This window comes from Lycium barbarum, chromosome 7 (genome assembly GCF_019175385.1).
Source record: "Lycium barbarum isolate Lr01 chromosome 7, ASM1917538v2, whole genome shotgun sequence".
Taxonomy (NCBI): Eukaryota; Viridiplantae; Streptophyta; class Magnoliopsida; order Solanales; family Solanaceae; genus Lycium; species Lycium barbarum.
In genome coordinates, this window is record NC_083343.1 from 78,292,385 (window position 1) to 78,312,938 (window position 20,554).

Consider the following 20,554-nt stretch of genomic DNA (forward strand, 5'->3'; position numbering starts at 1 on the left):
TCGGTTCGCGGGTTGGAGATTTGATCTCCCCATTTATTTTGGTCAGGGTCAGAGTTCGAAGATCTCAGGTTCCCAGTTTGGAGGAGATCCTAGCTAGAGGAGACCACTAGTTCCACGATGTAGTCAGTGCAGAAAGCTACATTCAGGCTCGTGTCGCCAAGGTTCGGATGCTTGTTATGTTTGTGGACAGACTGGGCACATGATGCGTGATTGTCCCTCGAGGTACGGTAGATGTGGGGTTCAGCCCACAGGATCCATAGCCGGTTCTTCCTCATATGTGCGCCCGATAGGAAAGACTCCCCAAATTTTCACAGGCCGCGGTAGGGGCAGAGCGGGAGCATCCAGTTCAGGTGGCACCCAGTCTCTTATTTATGCTCTAGCCGGAAGTCAGGATCTTGAGTCCTACCCGGATGTAGTTACAGGTATACTATCCATATTCTCTAATGACGTTTATGCATTAATTGATCCAAGTTCTATACTGTCTTATATTACTCCTTATATTGCTGACCGTATTGGGGTGAAACCCGAGCCAATTAAACCTTTTGAGATATCTACTCCGGTTGGTGACCCAGTAATAGCTAGACAAGTGTATAAAAATTATGTGATTGTGCTATGCAACCGTCAGACTATTGCTGATTTAATTGAGCTGGAAATGTTAGATTTTGATGTGATTATGGGTATGGATTTGTTGGCTTCTTGTCATGCCAATGTGGATTGCAGAACGAAAATAGTCCGATTCCAATTCCCGGGAGAGCCCATGCTTGAATGGAAATGTAATACAGCGTCCCCAAGAGGTAGGTTTATTTCCTACCTTAAGCCAAGGAAGATGATAGCTAAATGCTATATTTATCATCTAGTCCGAGTTCATGATACCGAAGCAAAGCCGACGACTTTTCAATCCGTCTCGGTAGTAAATGAATTTCTGGATATATTTCCAGATAAACTTACAGGCCTTCCTCTGGAAAGAGAGATTGACTTTGCTATTGATGTGTTGCAGGATACTAAGCAGATATCTATTCCCCCTTACTGAATGGCACCTGAAGAGTTGAAAGAGCTGAAGGCGCAATTGAAAGATTTGCTTAAGAAAGGATTTATTAGGCCCAGTTTATCACCATGGGGAGCGCTTGTCTTATTTGTGAGAAAGAAAGATGGTTCCCTACGGATAGGCATTGATTATAGGCAACTGAACAAGGTCACGATAAAGAATAAATATTTGTTTCCAAGAATCGATGATTTGTTTGACCAATTACAGAGTGCCAAATGGTTTTCCAAAATTGATCTAAGATCGGGGCATCACCGAGTGAGAGTTAAAGAAGAAGATATTCCTAAAACAACTTTCAGAACGAGATATGGCCATTATGAATTTCGGGTGATGTCATTTGGGTTGACTAATGCTCCCGCAGTGTTTATGAATCTGATGAATAATGTATTCCAGCCTCTCTCAGATTTGTTTATGATCGTGTTTATTGTTGATATTTTAGTGTAGTCTCGAACAGAAGCAGAGCATTCAGATCATTTGCGTACTGTCCTTGGGATTCTTCGGACTCGTAAATTGTATGCCAAGTTTTTGAAATGTGAATTTTGGCTAAATTTTGTGACCTTTCTGGGCCATATTATCTCAGCTGATGGTATTTGTGAGGATACTCAGAAAATCGAGGGAGTAAAGACTTGGCCAAGGCCTACAACGCCTACAGAATTTCGTAGTTTTCTGGGATTGGCAGGTTACTATAGAAAATTTGTGGAAGGTTTTTCTCTATTTCAGCACCATTGACGAAGTTAACTCAGAAATCAACAAAATTTTAATAGATTAATGCCTGTGAACGTAGTTTCCAAGAATTAAAAGACAGATTGACTTCAGCCCCGATCCTGACACTCCCAAAAAGACCTGATGGCTATGTGGTGTATTGTGATGCCTCCGGTGTCAGATTAGGCTATGTGTTGATGCAGCACAGTAAAGTCATTACCTATGCTTCCCGACAGTTATGCATACATGAGAAGAACTATCCGACCCATGATCTTGAATCGGCCGCGGTTATTCATACGCTAAAAATGTGGAGACATTACTTGTACGGTGTACATGTTGATATTTATACAGATCATAAGAGTCTCCAATACATTTTCAAGCGGAAGGAGTTAAACCTACGATGCGGCGGTGGTAAGAATTATTAAAGGATTATGATGTGAGTATTTTACACCACCCCGAAAATCAATGGGAAGTCTTTGTGGGGTCCCTTCAGAGAAGAAAGAATTAATTCGTGAAATCCACCAGCTAGCCAGCCTCGGAGTTCGCCTAATTGATTTAGGCGATGTAGGAATTGGTATTCACAACACAGCTATTTCGTCCTTAGATATGGAGGTGAGAGAGCGCCAATAAAGACCCTCAGTTGAGTCACTATAGAGATATATTTCCTGAGAAAGAGAAGTCGCCATTTGAAATTCTACAGATGGAATTCTTAGATGCCTAGACAGGCTATGTGTTCCAAATTTTACCGGATTATGTCATCGAATTCTAGAGGAAGCTCATCACTCTCGGTATTCCATTCACCCAGGAGCGACAATGTTATAGCCCGTACTTTGTACACTCGGATACTCCAAGGTAGTGGTGGTAAGTTAAGGGAATGACCATCCTCCAAAACTATTTTAATGTACAAGTGGGTCATGAATATTATTTATGAATATTATTAGTATGGAAATATTGATAAAGGTTAAGGGTAAAAAGGGAAATTCACAAAATGGCTCATGGTAATATTGCGGAAGTCTAGGGGAAAAATGGGAATTTCACAAAATTCAAGAAGGTTCTTGAAAGAGGCCATGTTGGCCATGTGACATATAGGTATATGTCCACATTTTATTTAATGTGGATATGGACCAAAGTGTATATAATAAGACAAGTGGCCACATTTGGTTATTATAAGAAAGTTGGTCTTCTTTGACTAATTTAAGAAATTTCAAGAAAAGAGGAAGAAAACTCTAGAAAAAGAAAGAAGGGGAGGCATGTGGCCATTTCATATTTAAAGGGGGGCAAGTATATATATGGAGAAAGATGACTAATTCATCATATTAAATCAAGAAGCTTGTAGAAAAAAAAAAAAAGAGGAGAGAAAGGGCCATATTCGGCCAAGGCAAGAAAAAAATAGAGCCTTCAACTTTGATTCCAAAAATATTTTCTCCAAGTATCCCCACTAATTTGAAGGTCCTCTATAACGTGGTGTAGTTTTTGGAGCAAGAAAATCATTCATTTTTGCAATTACAAGTCTTGCCGAAAAGAAGATGAGTGGAAAGGAAGGTATGTGTTCAATCCTCTTTTACATATGTTATAGATGATTTATGTATGTTGAAGTATATAGAAATGGATGGAATTCATGGCATATACGTGTGTTGGTGTTGTAGCCGAATGGAATGGTGTTGTGTAGAAAGAATGAATTAATTTTACTTAGTCTTTTGGTTGTTGTTGTAATATATAGAAATGGACAAAAATAAATGAAAACATGTATGATGTTATTGTGGCCGAATAGGGGTTGGTTTGGCAAGTTATGGTGAATTGATTCTATGTGATATTTTAGTTGTTGTTGTTATGGAATCCATAAGAAAATGAAGGTTTAATGACTTGGAAATGAAGTTGTAATCGTTATAGGATTGTTGAAGAAAGTTAATGCGACACTAGCTTGGATTCTTACATTGTATGAAGGATGTTGTTAATGCATGGTTGTTGATATGGTTTATGAATCTAGAATGAGAAAAATGTGTGGTTAATACTTTTGTTGAAGTTGGAGGATTCGGGTAGCATTGGATCATTATGAATATTGTAGTATTGTTAGAATAATTGTTGGTATTGTTGTTGATAATGTGGCCGAGTTCCATTCTCAGGTTTGTTGTTGAATTGGCCGAGTTAGATTCTCGGGGATGGTGTATTTACAGGGGAGGTGCTGCCGAAATTTCGGCAGATCATAAGTGAATTTATTTGAAGAATTAAGACAAGTATATGGTGATGAATCTAATGATTGCGTTAAACTTCTTGAATGTAGAATAGCGGTAGCGAGCTTGGACAATTAAGCGTAGCTAATAAGGCGCGGAACAGGTATGTTAAGGCTCGTCCCTTTCTTTCAAAGGCATGATCCCGATGTTATGATTTCATAAGTATTTCCATATTTTCCTTGTTTTCAAAAGTTAGATGTTTATGACTCTAAGGCATGATTCTCTTCCGATAACCCATAAACGTTTTCCAAAATGTCTTTACTTTTCCAAAACAAAGGTTGACGATTTTGTAAACTTTTATGACTATAACGACGGACATGTTTTTGTAATGAAAACGATGTTGTCAAAGATGAGAATACGTCTATGATGATTATGATAAGGATGGGTTTCATGTTTGAAAGTCTCAAGTTATGGATTCAATATGAATATGAGAACATCGAGCTAGTTCTTGATCCTCAATTCTATTCCTTGATTATGACTCTATTCTCTAAAGACTCCAAAGTGTATGAGTTGACGTCTTATGAGGTTTATGATCTTATTCTATGTTTTCTCTCAATGCTATCCTTCGTTGATAGTCTCACCTTATAATTATTTTTCCTTCAAGGTGAGACAGAGCGACCCTGGTTATTCCATAATGTAATCGGAGGTTACCGACCTTACGTCACTCCGATAGATACATGACTTTCTTTGCGCTCTCATGCATGCTGTTATATGTATATGCATATGGGGAATGTGGGGAAAAGGGATATATGTATATGTATATGGGGGGGGGGGGGGGAAGGGAGATATGTTGTGCTATAAGACGCATTGCCACCTGGTCAGCTGGCGTATTCATCCCGGACGCGGGATATATGGGCGACCCGACGTATTTCGGCGCTATGTGGGCGAGCCGACGTTGTTCGGCGCTATGACATGTTCTATTTTCTACATATGAAAAAGAAATGTTTTCAAAGGAAAGATAAGCATGCATGGCATCCGCCCTAAGGAGCACTCATATGTACATGTTACTCTTTTACCTCATGATATGTTCTATATTTCCATCCTGTTATTATTCATATTTATATTCCTTACTATGTTACTATTCCTGCCTTACATACTCAGTACATTGCTCGTACTGACTCCTTTTCTTTGGGGGCTGCGTTTCATGCCGCGCAGGTACACCCAGATGAGCAAAAGCTATTATAGAAGATGTTCCAGCGAAGTTGGCGAGCTCCATTTGGCCCTGGAGTGTAGCTGACTCAGCGTACTATGCTATGATGTCTTGTTCGAAGTTAGTGACTTTGCAGACAGAGTTGTGGTTATTGGTTGTCAGTTTAGTAAGCGGCTCCACCAGCCGATGTGTCATTCGTGTTATAATATATGTTTCATATGATTACAGGTTTTGTTTGAATTGAGTACAAAGAAAAGAAAAATTCTGAAAGCTTTACTATGTTTTCCACTTCTTATTGATGCAAGAGTTTAAAGAGGCTAAGTATAAGAGTCAGCGGGTTCGCTCGGCTCCGAATATGGGGTCGGGTGCCCATCACACCCTAGTAAGGTTGGTGTGTGACAGAAGATGTATCACGACCTCAAATTAATGTATTGGTGGGATGGAATGAAGAAAGACATAGCAGAATTTGTAGCTCAATGATCAAATTGCCAACAAGTGAAAATTGAGCATCAAAAGCCAGGAGGATTGTTACAAACCATGGAAATTCCAGTCTGGAAATGGGAAATGATCAACATGGATTTCATTGTAGGGTTGCCTCATTCCCGACGCAAGTATGACTCCATATGGGTGGTTGTTGACAGACTCACAAAATCAGCTCATTTTCTTCTAGTCAGAACCACATATTCAGCAGAAGATTATGCAAGGTTGTATCTTAAGGAGATAGTGTGATTTCATGGTGTCCCGATATCTATTATCACAAATAGAGGAGCACAACTTACAACTAAATTTTGGAAGTCGTTCCAAGAAGGTTTGGGTACTCAGGTAAGGCTTAGCACAGCGTTTCATCCACAAACTGATGGCCAAGACGAACGCACTATTCAGACCTTGGAAGATATGTTACGGGCATGTGTGCTAGATTTTGGTGGTAGTTTGGATGATAACTTTCCTCTTATTGAGTTTGCATACAACAACAGTTATCATTCCAGTATTCAGATGGCGTCGTATGAAGTTCTATATGGAAGAAAGTGTAGATCCCCAATTGGGTGGTTTGAAGTAGGAGAGGTACAATTAATAGGTCCAGAACTGATACAATTAATAGGTCCAGAATTGATTCAAGAAGCGGTGGAAAAGATCAAGGTTATCCGAGATCTATTGTTGACAGCCCAAAGTCGCCAGAAATCTTATGCGGACAACCGTCGGCGAGACTTAGAATTCCAAGTTGATGATTGGGTATTCCTGAAGGTATCACCGATGAAAGGCGTGATCAAATTTGGCAAGAAAGGAAAATTAAGTTCTCGATAAATTGGACCTCATAAGATTGTCCGGAAGATAGGCCAAGTAGCTTATGAACTGGACTTACCTCCAGAACTTGAATCAGTCCATCCAGTTTTTCATGTATCAATGCTCCACAAATGTGTTGGAGATCCAACTAGAATCGTACCGGTGGATGATATTCTAGTTACGAAAAAGTTGTCTTATGAAGAGGTACCCTTTGCCATACTGGATAGGCAAGTACAGAGGCTTAAAAACAAAGAGGTAGCCTCAGTTAAGGTCTTGTGGCGAGACAATAATCGAGAGGAAATGACTTGGGAAGTGGAAGAAGCCATGAAGTCCAAGTGCCCACACTTGTTTCCACCCCCAGAAGAGATTCAAGATGAGACGCCGTTATCATGAAGTATGTAATGCTTTATTTTTAATGCTTTGGTTGTGTGTGGCCATAATTTCTTGCTATTTTGTTGTAGCCCTGTGAGACATTGTTATTGTGGGCTGTTGTGACAGGATGGTAGTGCCTTATTACAGAGGAAACTCGAGCAAAATTTTTGTAGAATTCCCGACAACTTAACATTCGAGTACGAATATTTTTAAAGAGGGGAAGAGTGTCACACCCCGACCTCGCTGGGGTGTGATGGGCACCCGACCCTTACTTAGGGCCGAGCGAACCCTCAGACTCTCGCTGCACATAAAATCACGTCAACTCTTTTTTTTCTTTAAAACAAATAATAAAGTACATAGCAAAACTTTTCTTTCAGAAATATTCTTTCTCGTGGCTTTCAAGCCGAACAAACTTGTGATCATACAAAATTCATTACGTACACAGACCGACAACCAATACCCACGACACTGTCTGCAAAGTCTCTAGTAAGATCCCAAAAGCATAACATACAGAATCTGACTCGGCAGCACTCCGGGAACAAATGGAGCTTGCCATCTGCACTGGAACATCTTCCATCTGTCCTCAACTGCACTGGGAGTACCTGCGCGGCATGAAACGCAGCCCCCGAAGAACAGGGGGTCAGTACGGAAATGTACCGAGTATGTAAAGCGGAAATATAACAATATAAGCAAAACCGAGCCAGAAGTATAGAAATAGAACAGGTAGTATCGGATCCAAGTCCGAAACGGAAATACAGAGTGTGTGGCCAGGACCACGATATATATCATAAGCACGGGGTGTAGCCGTCTGAATCGTGATATGAAGCAGAGGTACAAAGCCTAACTGGTAGGATAATCGTGCGGATCGGGGCACAGAGTGCTACTGACATACCCGCAACCGAAGCTAGGGGTGTAGAACTATAGCCGACTGAAGCATAGTCCGGCTAAATCATGCAGAAGCAACACCAACAGAATCATTCTCCGAATCCGCTGTCCAGAAATGTAACAGGCAGAACCATGCATGCAGAATCATAAACTTACACAAGCACAGGTAGTATATATTTACCTCAGGTTTCGGCCCTTTAGTGAGGGGCGCAATGGACAGTGCACTGGGGTGTGCACGAATAACCAGGTCGCCACAGGGTCGCCTCTAGTGCACAAGTCATACCCAAGAGGTTCCAGCAGGCAAATACGGCAGTTAGAATGTAAAAATGCTTTACTTTCTTTTGAAAAACATTTTTGTTTCACACATATAAAGGAATCAATGCACAATTTCCGCGGCCATAAGTCCAGCGGTCGCTACCACGCATACCGCGGCCAAGTACCCAGCGGTCACTATCACACGTACCGCGGCCAAGGGTCCAGCGGTTATAATCACACATACCGCGACCAAAAGTCCAGCGGTTACAATCACACATACCGCGGTCGAGGGTCCAGCGGTCACAATCACACATTTGACATACCGCGGTCAAGGGTCCAGCGGTCTATGTCAGGCACAATCACAAGTGCGGCAGACGCGGTCAAGGGTCCAGCAGTCAATGCCACACGTCCGGCATGACGCGGTCAAGGGTCCAGCTGTCAATGTCGGACACGCCGCGGTCGAGGGTCCAGCGGCCAATATTACATATGCGCATATTCACATAACCGGCCCGGGACTCGGTAAAACAGAAAACAACCATACAGAATGCCAAATTATCACTTTCCCAACATAATCACACACGCCAGGATCATACATCACACGAGATTCAGGTATACCAAAATCGTATATCAGTAAGTACGGGAGGTAAGTAGTTTATCCAAAATATCAGGGTAATATTTTCAAAACGTTTTAGATGTCAAAAAAAATATTTTATAAAGCTCATAAAGGTGGTCACAGCACCTATCATATAGTAAACAACATAATAACCAGGAGCTACCTGCGAGCTCCGGACACGAGTACATTGGCTAAAGCCATACAGAATTTATATCAGGGTTTCTGTCCCCCGTAATTGTTTCCATGAACATTAAATCAATTCAGGTTCGTTAATATCACTCCCATTTAGTAGTCGGAACAATAGCCATAAGTTTCCTCGACTTATCGTATGGGAATAATACAGACAGAACAATAAGAGAGGCATCGGGGAATAGCGGGCCCACCTTGGGCCAAGTCGAGGCGGCGGACAAGAATCACGCCCATTAGACTCTACGGAGTCATCCAGGAAGGTTTCATAGTGATCGGGTTACATTTGTACAAGTTATGGAGGTTTAACCACTTTTCTAGCAAAATGCGCCTTTTGAAATTCAATTGAATTGAATGAATAGTATCAAAAATCAATCTCGAGTTTCTATGAGCAGAATCGCCCCCGAGGCTCCGATCTTGACCTAGTACATCTAGGACATGCCAAAGAACAAAGGGGAAGACTTTACATACCTCGATTGCGCCTTATGCTCGCTTGGCTTCAATTCCAATTTCTTCCAGAATCTACAAATGGTCATGTTTACCAATTGTTAATTTCAAGCTTTTCAAGAATCTAAGCTTAATCACATAATTGCCTACCGAAATTTCGGCAGCATTTCCCGTATAAACTCGCCTATCCGAATTTCCAATTGCTCTCCTGTTGACACAGAAATATCAACAATAACATATGGACACAACCATATCTTCAATTCTTTTATTTCAACAAGAACAACAACATATCAAAACAGCCCCCAACTATAACATAACGATGCCCGAAATTCTAACGAACACTTGCAATACACCAAGCAGCCCGTATGCACTTTTTATACCTTATTCCATGCAATCTTTTCAGCAAATTTCTGAGAAATTCAACAGCAGCCACACGACACCACATCATCTATTCATATGCAACTAAACCACATTATTATCTCTATAATCCTTACAACAACCCACAACAATTTTTAACTCCAACTCTAACCTTCAAATTCCTTCATTCTCATCACATAATCTATGATTACAACAATCAAAATATTAATTCAAATCAGTCCATCAATTTCAATTAAAACAGCCCCTAATCCATAAATCTCAACAAAACAACAAACGAGTTTATAATGTTGTTTTCTCCGTTCTAATTCGTTAAAACTCTAAATAAACACTTTAATAACATAAAATGAATCTTATAAATACCTTAGAAGCAGCTCAAACACGAAAATTTCATTCCCCAAGACCAATATTTAGCTCAAATTGAAGGCAACTCAACGTACAATGCTTTTCTCTTCATGAGCTTCGGGATTCGGGGCTCGGATTTTGATCAAAATGACCTTCTAGCCTTGAAGTTTTCTCTCTCTCTCTATAATGTTCTTGAAAGATTTTATGTTAAATGAAAATCCCTCAAATAATTTTTCCTTATATACTTGACGTTAATGGGCCTCATTGGCCGAAATGTGAATGTTTGGATCGGGTCACAATTTTCTGCCCCGCCAGCCCAACTTGCATCGTCCATATCTGCTTATCCAGATATCGTTTTGATGAGCGGTTTGTTACGTTAGAAACTATACTCGATGAACTTCATTTTAGAATTTTGAAATACCTTCATTTCGTTCAGCTTCGTTTAAGTTCTAATCCTCTTCCGACCCTCATGTAACCTCTTATACATACATATACATACTCATATACGCTCATAACGCGATTTCAAATCCTTTAGGTTACGATGTCACCTCGGGATACTTAAGGCAACCATATATATATATAACGATATTCTTACTAACTCGATTAACTTTCCTTGAACTTTCTTAACTCATTCTTTCTTGTCTTAATTAAAATAGCACGGACTCTTACGGGGTATAACATCCTTCCCCCCTTAGGAACATTCGTCCCCGAATGTCAAATTAGTCATACATAAGTATACTGCTTCTGGTGATGTTATAACGAATCATTTGTAACTTGAACTCATCTATCATGCTGTGCCTTTCTTTACTTAGCCTAATTCCATTCTCCACCTGACATCTGTTAATATTGATCTTCCAAATATAGTAGACACTATTTAGCTACCTTTGTAATCGACTGCAACTTACCATGTCCATCTACACTTGAAGCTTAAGTCGAGTTCTTCTTGATCATCCTCTTTAACTTCACTGTCTTCTTGTAACTAGCTCGTTCTGACCATCTCACTTAAGTCATTTTGCAATTTCCCTTAATCCCACTTATAACACTTTAAGCATATTATCTCGTGTCGTTTCTCTATTTTTGACTCAACTCTTCTATTGCCTCTTTACTCAGATTTGCTCTTAGTTCTCCTATCATGCATCTTATTGCAAGCTTTACACGAGTATGTGTAGGTACTCAAATCAGCCCAGAAAATATCTTAGCGTTGTCTGACTAGTCTTTATGCTTTACTTTACATTCTTCCTTCATACCTTCCAATAGTATCGGGGCCCAATTATGGCTTTTGCTCTCCGTACTAATGATGTCTCTGTAGTTTTTCCTTAAACCACCTTACACCTTTCTTTGACGTATCCAAAATATTGCAACCGCACTATTGTTATTGAATTCTTACCCTTTTTATATTTCTGGGAAAATTTGGGTAGAGGTTCTTCTGTACTTCTTACTATCCCAAAACCTGCACGCAGGACATACCAACAATGCCTCACAGGGCCAACATATATACGTATATATATCATATCGTAACATAGCCACACAGGCCTAACAATTTCTTGTAAAAGTATAAAGATGTCGAGACTTACCTCACATGTCCAATTCAAACTGCACCTGTTACACTTTCCTGTTTACTTTCCTACCTACCTTATCTTTCATTCTTCAACCTTATTTTTCAATCACATCTCAATATTCTTACCTTATCCAACATGCCCCTTTCGCACCGTTGCTTACCTGTGTAGAGTGTAGCTTCCAATATCATCGGCCACTTTCTTCTGTCGATACCGTTCTTCAGCTGAAATCAAGGGTTAGTAAAAAGGAAATTCCTTTCCTACAGCTGGCTCTATCGCACGATCCAGGATTCAAAGAAGATCAACAATCCCTAGATGCCCCGTAGTCTCTTGTTTATAGATGTGGCGCGCAACACACCATAAACAGGACTCTACCGGACACGACTTTGCAGACAACCCCTAGGACAGACCTGCTCTGATACCACTCTGTCACACCCCGACCTCGCTGGGGTGTGATGGGCACCCGACCCTTACTTAGGGCCGAGCGAACCCTCAGACTCTCGCTGCACATAAAATCACGTCAACTCATTTTTTTCTTTAAAACAAATAATAAAGTACATAGCAAAACTTTTCTTTCAGAAATATTCTTTCTCGTGGCTTTCAAGCCGAACAAACTTGTGATCATACAAAATTCATTACGTACACAGACCGACAACCAATACCCACGACACTGTCTGCAAAGTCTCTAGTAAGATCCCAAAAGCATAACATACAGAATCTGACTCGGCAGCACTCCGGGAACAAATGGAGCTTGCCATCTGCACTGGAACATCTTCCATCTGTCCTCAACTGCACTGGGAGTACCTGCGCGGCATGAAACGCAGCCCCCGAAGAACAGGGGGTCAGTACGGAAATGTACCGAGTATGTAAAGCGGAAATATAACAATATAAGCAAAACCGAGCCAGAAGTATAGAAATAGAACAGGTAGTATCGGATCCAAGTCCGAAACGGAAATACAGAGTGTGTGGCCAGGACCACGATATATATCATAAGCACGGGGTGTAGCCGTCTGAATCGTGATATGAAGCAGAGGTACAAAGCCTAACTGGTAGGATAATCGTGCGGATCGGGGCACAGAGTGCTACTGACATACCCGCAACCGAAGCTAGGGGTGTAGAACTATAGCCGACTGAAGCATAGTCCGGCTAAATCATGCAGAAGCAACACCAACAGAATCATTCTCCGAATCCGCTGTCCAGAAATGTAACAGGCAGAACCATGCATGCAGAATCATAAACTTACACAAGCACAGGTAGTATATATTTACCTCATGTTTCGGCCCTTTAGTGAGGGGCGCAATGGACAGTGCACTGGGGTGTGCACGAATAACCAGGTCGCCACAGGGTCGCCTCTAGTGCACAAGTCATACCCAAGAGGTTCCAGCAGGCAAATACGGCAGTTAGAATGTAAAAATGCTTTACTTTCTTTTGAAAAACATTTTTGTTTCACACATATAAAGGAATCAATGCACAATTTCCGCGGCCATAAGTCCAGCGGTCGCTACCACGCATACCGCGGCCAAGTACCCAGCGGTCACTATCACACGTACCGCGGCCAAGGGTCCAGCGGTTATAATCACACATACCGCGACCAAAAGTCCAGCGGTTACATTCACATATACCGCGGTCGAGGGTCCAGCGGTCACAATCACACATTTGACATACCGCGGTCAAGGGTCCAGCGGTCTATGTCAGGCACAATCACAAGTGCGGCAGACGCGGTCAAGGGTCCAGCAGTCAATGCCACACGTCTGGCATGACGCGGTCAAGGGTCCAGCTGTCAATGTCGGACACGCCGCGGTCGAGGGTCCAGCGGCCAATATTACATATGCGCATATTCACATAACCGGCCCGGGACTCGGTAAAACAGAAAACAACCATACAGAATGCCAAATTATCACTTTCCCAACATAATCACACACGCCAGGATCATACATCACACGAGATTCAGGTATACCAAAATCGTATATCAGTAAGTACGGGAGGTAAGTAGTTTATCCAAAATATCAGGGTAATATTTTCAAAACGTTTTACATGTCAAAAAAAATATTTTATAAAGCTCATAAAGGTGGTCAAAGCACCTATCGTATAGTAAACAACATAATAACCAGGAGCTACCTGCGAGCTCCGGACACGAGTACATTGGCTAAAGCCATACAGAATTTACATCAGGGTTTCTGTCCCCCGTAATTGTTTCCATGAACATTAAATCAATTCAGGTTCGTTAAAATAACTCCCGTTTAGTAGTCGGAACAATAGCCATAAGTTTCCTCGACTTATCGTATGGGAATAAGACAGACAGAACAATAAGAGAGGCATCGGGGAATAGCGGGCCCACCTCGGGCCAAGTCGAGGCGGCGGATAAGAATCACGCCCATTAGACTCTACGGAGTCATCCAGGAAGGTTTCATAGTGATCGGGTTACATTTGTACAAGTTATGGAGGTTTAACCACTTTTCTAGCAAAATGCGCCTTTTGAAATTCAATTGAATTGAATGAATAGTATCAAAAATCAATCTCGAGTTTCTATGAGCAGAATAGCCCCCGAGGCTCCGATCTTGACCTAGTACATCTAGGACATGCCAAAGAACAAAGGGGAAGACTTTACATACCTCGATTGCGCCTTATGCTTGCTTGGCTTCAATTCCAATTTCTTCCAGAATCTACAAATGGTCATGTTTACCAATTGTTAATTTCAAGCTTTTCAAGAATCTAAGCTTAATCACATAATTGCCTACCGAAATTTCGGCAGCATTTCCCGTATAAACTCGCCTATCCGAATTTCCAATTGCTCTCCTGTTGACACAGAAATACCAACAATAACATATGGACACAACCATATCTTCAATTCTTTTTATTTCAACAAGAACAACAACATATCAAAACAGCCCCCAACTATAACATAACGATGCCCGAAATTCTAACGAACACTTGCAATACACCAAGCAGCCCGTATGCACTTTTTATACCTTATTCAATGCAATCTTTTCAGCAAATTTCTGAGAAATACAACAGCAGCCACACGACACCACATCATCTATTCATATGCAACTAAACCACATTATTATCTCTATAATCCTTACAACAACCCACAACAATTTTTAACTCCAACTCTAACCTTCAAATTCCTTCATTCTCATCACATAATCTATGATTACAACAACCAAAATATTAATTCAAATCAGTCCATCAATTTCAATTAAAACAGCCCCTAATCCATAAATCTCAACAAAACAACAAACGAGTTTATAATGTTGTTTTCTCCGTTCTAATTCGTTAAAACTCTAAATAAACACTTTAATAACATAAAATGAATCTTATAAATACCTTAGAAGCAGCTCAAACACGAAAATTTCATTCCCCAAGACCAATATTTAGCTCAAATTGAAGGCAACTGAACGTACAATGCTTTTCTCTTCATGAGCTTCGGGATTCGGGGCTCGGATTTTGATCAAAATGACCTTGTAGCCTTGAAGTTTTCTCTCTCTCTCTCTAATGTTCTTGGAAGATTTTATGTTAAATGAAAATCCCTCAAATAATTTTTCCTTATATACTTGACGTTAATGGGCCTCATGGGCCGAAATGTGAATGTTTGCATCGGGTCACAATTTTCTGCCCCGCCAGCCCAACTTGCATCGTCCATATCTGCTTATCCAGATATCGTTTTGATGAGCGGTTTGTTACGTTAGAAACTATACTCGATGAACTTCATTTTAGAATTTTGAAATACCTTAAAACTCCTCATATACTAGGAGATATGCCTCCAACAATATGGGCTAAAAATCTGGTCCGAGATATTTTCTGAAGTTGTTTGGATTCATTTCGTTGAGCTTCGTTTAAGTTCTAATCCTCTTCCGACCCTCATGTAACCTCTTACACATACATATACATACTCATATACGCTCATAACGCGATTTCAAATCCTTTAGGTTACGATGTCACCTCGGGATACTTAAGGCAACCATATATATATATAACGATATTCTTACTAACTCGATTAACTTTCCTTGAACTTTCTTAACTCATTCTTTCTTGTCTTAATTAAAATAGCACGGACTCTTACGGGGTATAACAAAGAGTGTCACACCTCGGGAAATTTCATGTCGTCGTATGGAAGATAGACTAAAGCAGGGTAAGAAGTATATGATGTTTCTAAAGTAAGAAGTGTTACTTAACAGTTCTAATTAGGTTTCCAAAGACACCAGAGGAGAGAGAAGAGAGCTCATTGGAGGAAGTCCAGGCAGAGAGTGTATTACCCCGTGTATAAATATACCAGCAGGTGTTCCTGGTAATTTACAGGCCTATAAGTTGAACGGATCAAATCGATGAAATCTGAACTGAATCAAGAAAATTTGCAGGCACCAGTCACGGTCGACGGGCCGTCGACATGTTGACAGACCGTTGATGTGCACCGTCCCTAAATTTCTGCAATCAAATATTTGGAGGCGTGCATCGACAGGGTAGGTCCACGGACCATCGACATTTCGATGGGTCATCGACCCAGCCGTCGAACCGTCTCTCTGGAATCTTCTAGTTTCAGCTATAAATAGATGACCCTTATCTAAAATTTCAGATTTCATTTTCCCTTTAAGTCTTGAAAGCCCTAGAACATTCCTCACATCATATTATGATATATCCCATGGAAATAATGGGGTAAACACCAACAAATTGTGAAATCAAGTGCAAGGATACTCTCTAGGGTTTGTGGAAACCAAGAATCTCTTTGGTGTTGAAGTAAGGTTTTCTCCAAGTGAAGTAATTCCATTCAAAGTCCATTGCTACATTATCAAAGGCAAGCTTTATGTTCAATTCGTGTTATTAAGAGTATTGAGAGGTTAAAAGACTTGGATTATGGAAGACGGTAGAATATGGAGCTCAATGGTGAATTAATGGTATTCTTGAATACTAGTTTGACATGAATCATAATTCTTGAGATGTCATAAGTATAATCTTGTTATAAATGATATTAAGAATATTGGAGAAGAATTATATGAGGATGAATGTGGTGTTATATTATGGCTATGGTTATGAATGACTTTGAAAGAGGATTTTGAGAATTGAATAACGTTGAACTTGAAGAAGTTATTGATTATGATATTATGAATGTTGTTATTGATGCTTAGGAGTTGTTATATCACATGGAGGAAGTAGTAGAAACAAAGGAAATGCTGCCCAATTTTCATTAGCTTTAGCTTAGTTTCAAGTATGTTTCCGATTATCTAATGTTAGTACGAATTATCTTGAATGTAGAATCGTGAACATTGGGGGAAAGCATTTAATTGATAAAGTTGGAGAGACGTAAAGGTATGTGAGGCTAGTCCCTTCTTTTTCTAAGGCATGATCCTTACAATATGGCTTCCTTATCTTTCCGTGACTCTCTTACGTTCCCGAAACTATGAGTCTATGATTATTAAGAGCTTCTCATGAAATAAAGATAAGAGATACTTTGTTGTCATGACCTGACTAGGGGGCCATGACGGGTACCTGGAGCTGACTACCGAGTACCACTCATTATGCTGGTCATCATACTCATCCTGGACACATATAATCTCGAAGGCAACACATGCATATATACATAAGCACTCACGGTTACAAAAAAAAATGATATACAAATGTATAATGTAGTCATCATGGGACATCTACTACCCACAAATACGCATCTACGAACCTCTACTGGAGTACTAAGACATAATAACGGGACTGGACCACGTCGTGCCCAAATTATATATATATACACACAAAATAATATCTCAAAAATGGCACCTCCGAAAGAGTGGAGTGCTCCTGTAATTCTGCTGAGTAAATTCCTACGTGTGTACACCATCTCTCTGTCTACCTGTGGGCATGAGCACAACGTCCAAAAAGGAAAAGGGCGTTAGTATGAAAAATGTACTGAGTATGTAAGGCATGAATAATACTAGCATAAGAAAAACATAATGAAACATGAGGCGAAGATACAACCTGCTTAGCTTTTAAAGGAAAACACATGTTATGCATATCAAATATACCATCATCGTTAACCCGCGTCCGGGTAACTATCACATGCCACCCACCAGTGGTGTCATGTTCGGCCATATAGGCACGGTGTAATCATAAGCCGCCCGCCTTAGCGGTGTCATGTCCGGCCAACTAGGCACGGTGTAATCATAAGCCGCCCGCCTTAGCGGTGTCATGTCCGGCCAACTAGTCACGGTGTAATCTCATCATTATACGCTTATCATAAGACATGCATAAGAACTCAAGTAAAAGCTACAACTTTATCGGGGTGACGTAAGGTCGAGGACCCCCGATTCCATTATGGAGTAGTCATGATCATCACGCCTCACCTTGAAGGAACTAGCATTATAAGGTGAGGGTGTCAACAATGAATAGCATCAGGGAATCACGTGAATATCTTTAGCAGCATAATAGCATTATATCATTATCAAGGAACATATCTCATCTCTATCTCGTGGGAAACTATTAATACTCTTTAGCTTTTATCTTTTGGAATGTAAGAAGGTCATGGAAATTACCGGGAAGAAATCACCATATATACAAGAATCATGCCTTTGGAAAAGAAGGGACTAGCCTCACATACCTTTGTATCTCTTCAACTCTATCGTCTAATTGCGTGCCTCTCAAGCTTGCAATTTTACCTTCAAGGGAATTCGTACTAAGATTATATAGTTGAGGACATACTTAAGCTCAAGCTAGAGAGACTAAGAGCTAACGAAAATTGGGCAATATCCCCATTGTTTCAACCACTTTCTGCAACTGTAACAACTCTTAACCATCAACAACGACACCCACAATATCCTAATCAATAACCTCTTTAAGCTAAGCATTCTTTAATTCTCACAATTCCCCTTCAAGGGTATCCATAACCATAATTATGATATAAGATCATAGTTATTCCTCACATAACATTTCCTCAACGTCATTGTCACGACCCGACTAGGGGCCATGACGGGTACCCGGGGCTAACCACCGAGCACCACTCATTCTATCACTCATCATACTCATTAAGCGTTTATTCATTAATTTTATACTCAAATCATAGGAAAACCATTTTTCATTTGGAAACATAATTACTTTTATATACATAAGCCCTTCGGCTATCAAAATAATATATATACAATAACGAAACCGTGAGACCATACTACCCACAAATACGTATCTACGAGCCCCTACTGGAGTACTAGACATATAAACGGGACAGGACCCCGTCGTGCCCAAAATACGTAATGTACACAAAAGAATAAACCAAATAGCACCTCCGGAATAATGGAGTGCTCCTGTAAATCTGTTGATGGTTCCTATGGATCGTCTCCCTGTCTACCTGTGGGCATGAACACAGCGTCCAAAGAAAACGGACGTCAGTACGAATATTGTACTGAGTATGTAAGGCATGAACAATAATGATATATCAATAAAACACGGAGACATCGAGTGAAGAGCGATCTGTAACTGACTGTCACTTAAAACTAAAATAATACATGCTAACTTACTTCATAATCATCATCATATCATGAATGCATATATGTATAAGCTGCCCGACCATATAGGTAAAGTGTGATAATCATTAGCCCGCGTCCAGGCCTCCCGCGTCCGGGGTACCATCTCATGCTGCCCGCCTTAGCGGTGTCTGACGGGCCATGTAGGCACATTGTAACAACATCATCATATACTTATCATGAATCATGCATAAGACTCAAGAAAACTTCACATCTATCGAGGTGACATAAGGTTGTGAACCCCCGATTCCGTTATGGAACATGCATAAGTATTCTGCCTCACCTTGAAGGAATTAGCATACAAGGTGAGTGTATACAATGAACAACATCAATGGATCATAATAAGAATCATTAGCTTTGTAGAAACATGATGTCATGGGCCTTAGACTCTTTAGACTTAGACTCATCACCATCCTTATCATGCTCATAACATATCCCTTGTCTTGTCTCATATGAAGCTCTTTACTATGATTGACTCATAATTTTTGGGATGTAGGAACGTCATGAAAAGATAGGGAATATCACGTCATAAGAATCATGCCTTAGAAAGAAGGGACTAGCCTTATGTACCTTTTCATTTAGCTACTCTATCGCTTGAATGTTCCTCTCCAATATTCACGTTTCTACCTTCAAGAGAGTTTATACTCATATTAGATAATCGATAACATAAGCGTGTTTGAACTAAAGCTATAGAAAATTGAGCAGTATCTCCTTTGTTTCTACTACTTTCTCCATATCATATATCAACTCCCAAACGTCAATATTAACATTCATAATATCATCATCAATGACTTTTGTCAAATTCATTATTATCCAATCCCCACAATTTCCTCTCAAGGTCATCCATAATCATAATCATAATACAACGTTACATTCATTCTCATCTAATGTTTCTCTCATGCTCCTAACATCATTCATAACGTAATTACAATCACAACGTATCAAGAATCATGATTCATATCAATCTACTATTCACAATTGCCACTAATCTCATATTTGTAACCTATTTTCCACTTTCTTCCATAATCCAAGTGTTTCAACTTTTCAATACCTTAAACAACATGGAATAATTATAAAACTCACCTTTGAATGTGTAGGAATGGGTTTTGGTTGGCAATACTTCACTTGAAGAAAGCCCTAGCTTCAACTTCCAAGGGATTTCTTGACTCTAGCAACCCCAAAGAGCTTCCTTGCACTCTAGTCACTTGAATTCATAGTATGAACCTTTGATTTCCCCATGTATTCTTGAAAATGAAATGTATGGAATATTCTAGAAGCTTGGAGAGAAGTGGAGAAGTGGAAAGAATGAGAAAATAAAGTAGGAACATGTATTTATAGTTGCAACTTAATCAGTCCGTCGGGCTTTATACGAACCACTTATACGGTCCGTATAACATTATATGGTCCGTATAGGTGTCTGTGGTTCACCACTATGGAAAATATTATTGTTGTTGGGTTACACGGACCCTTATACGGTCCGTATAAAGTTCCACGGTTCGTATAAGGTGGTCGTGTAACTCACAGTTTTTTCGAAATTGTCCTCGTCGTGTCGTTTAATCTCCAATCCTTATACAACCTTCTTAACACTTGTTTAATACTTCATTAATGATCTAAGAAT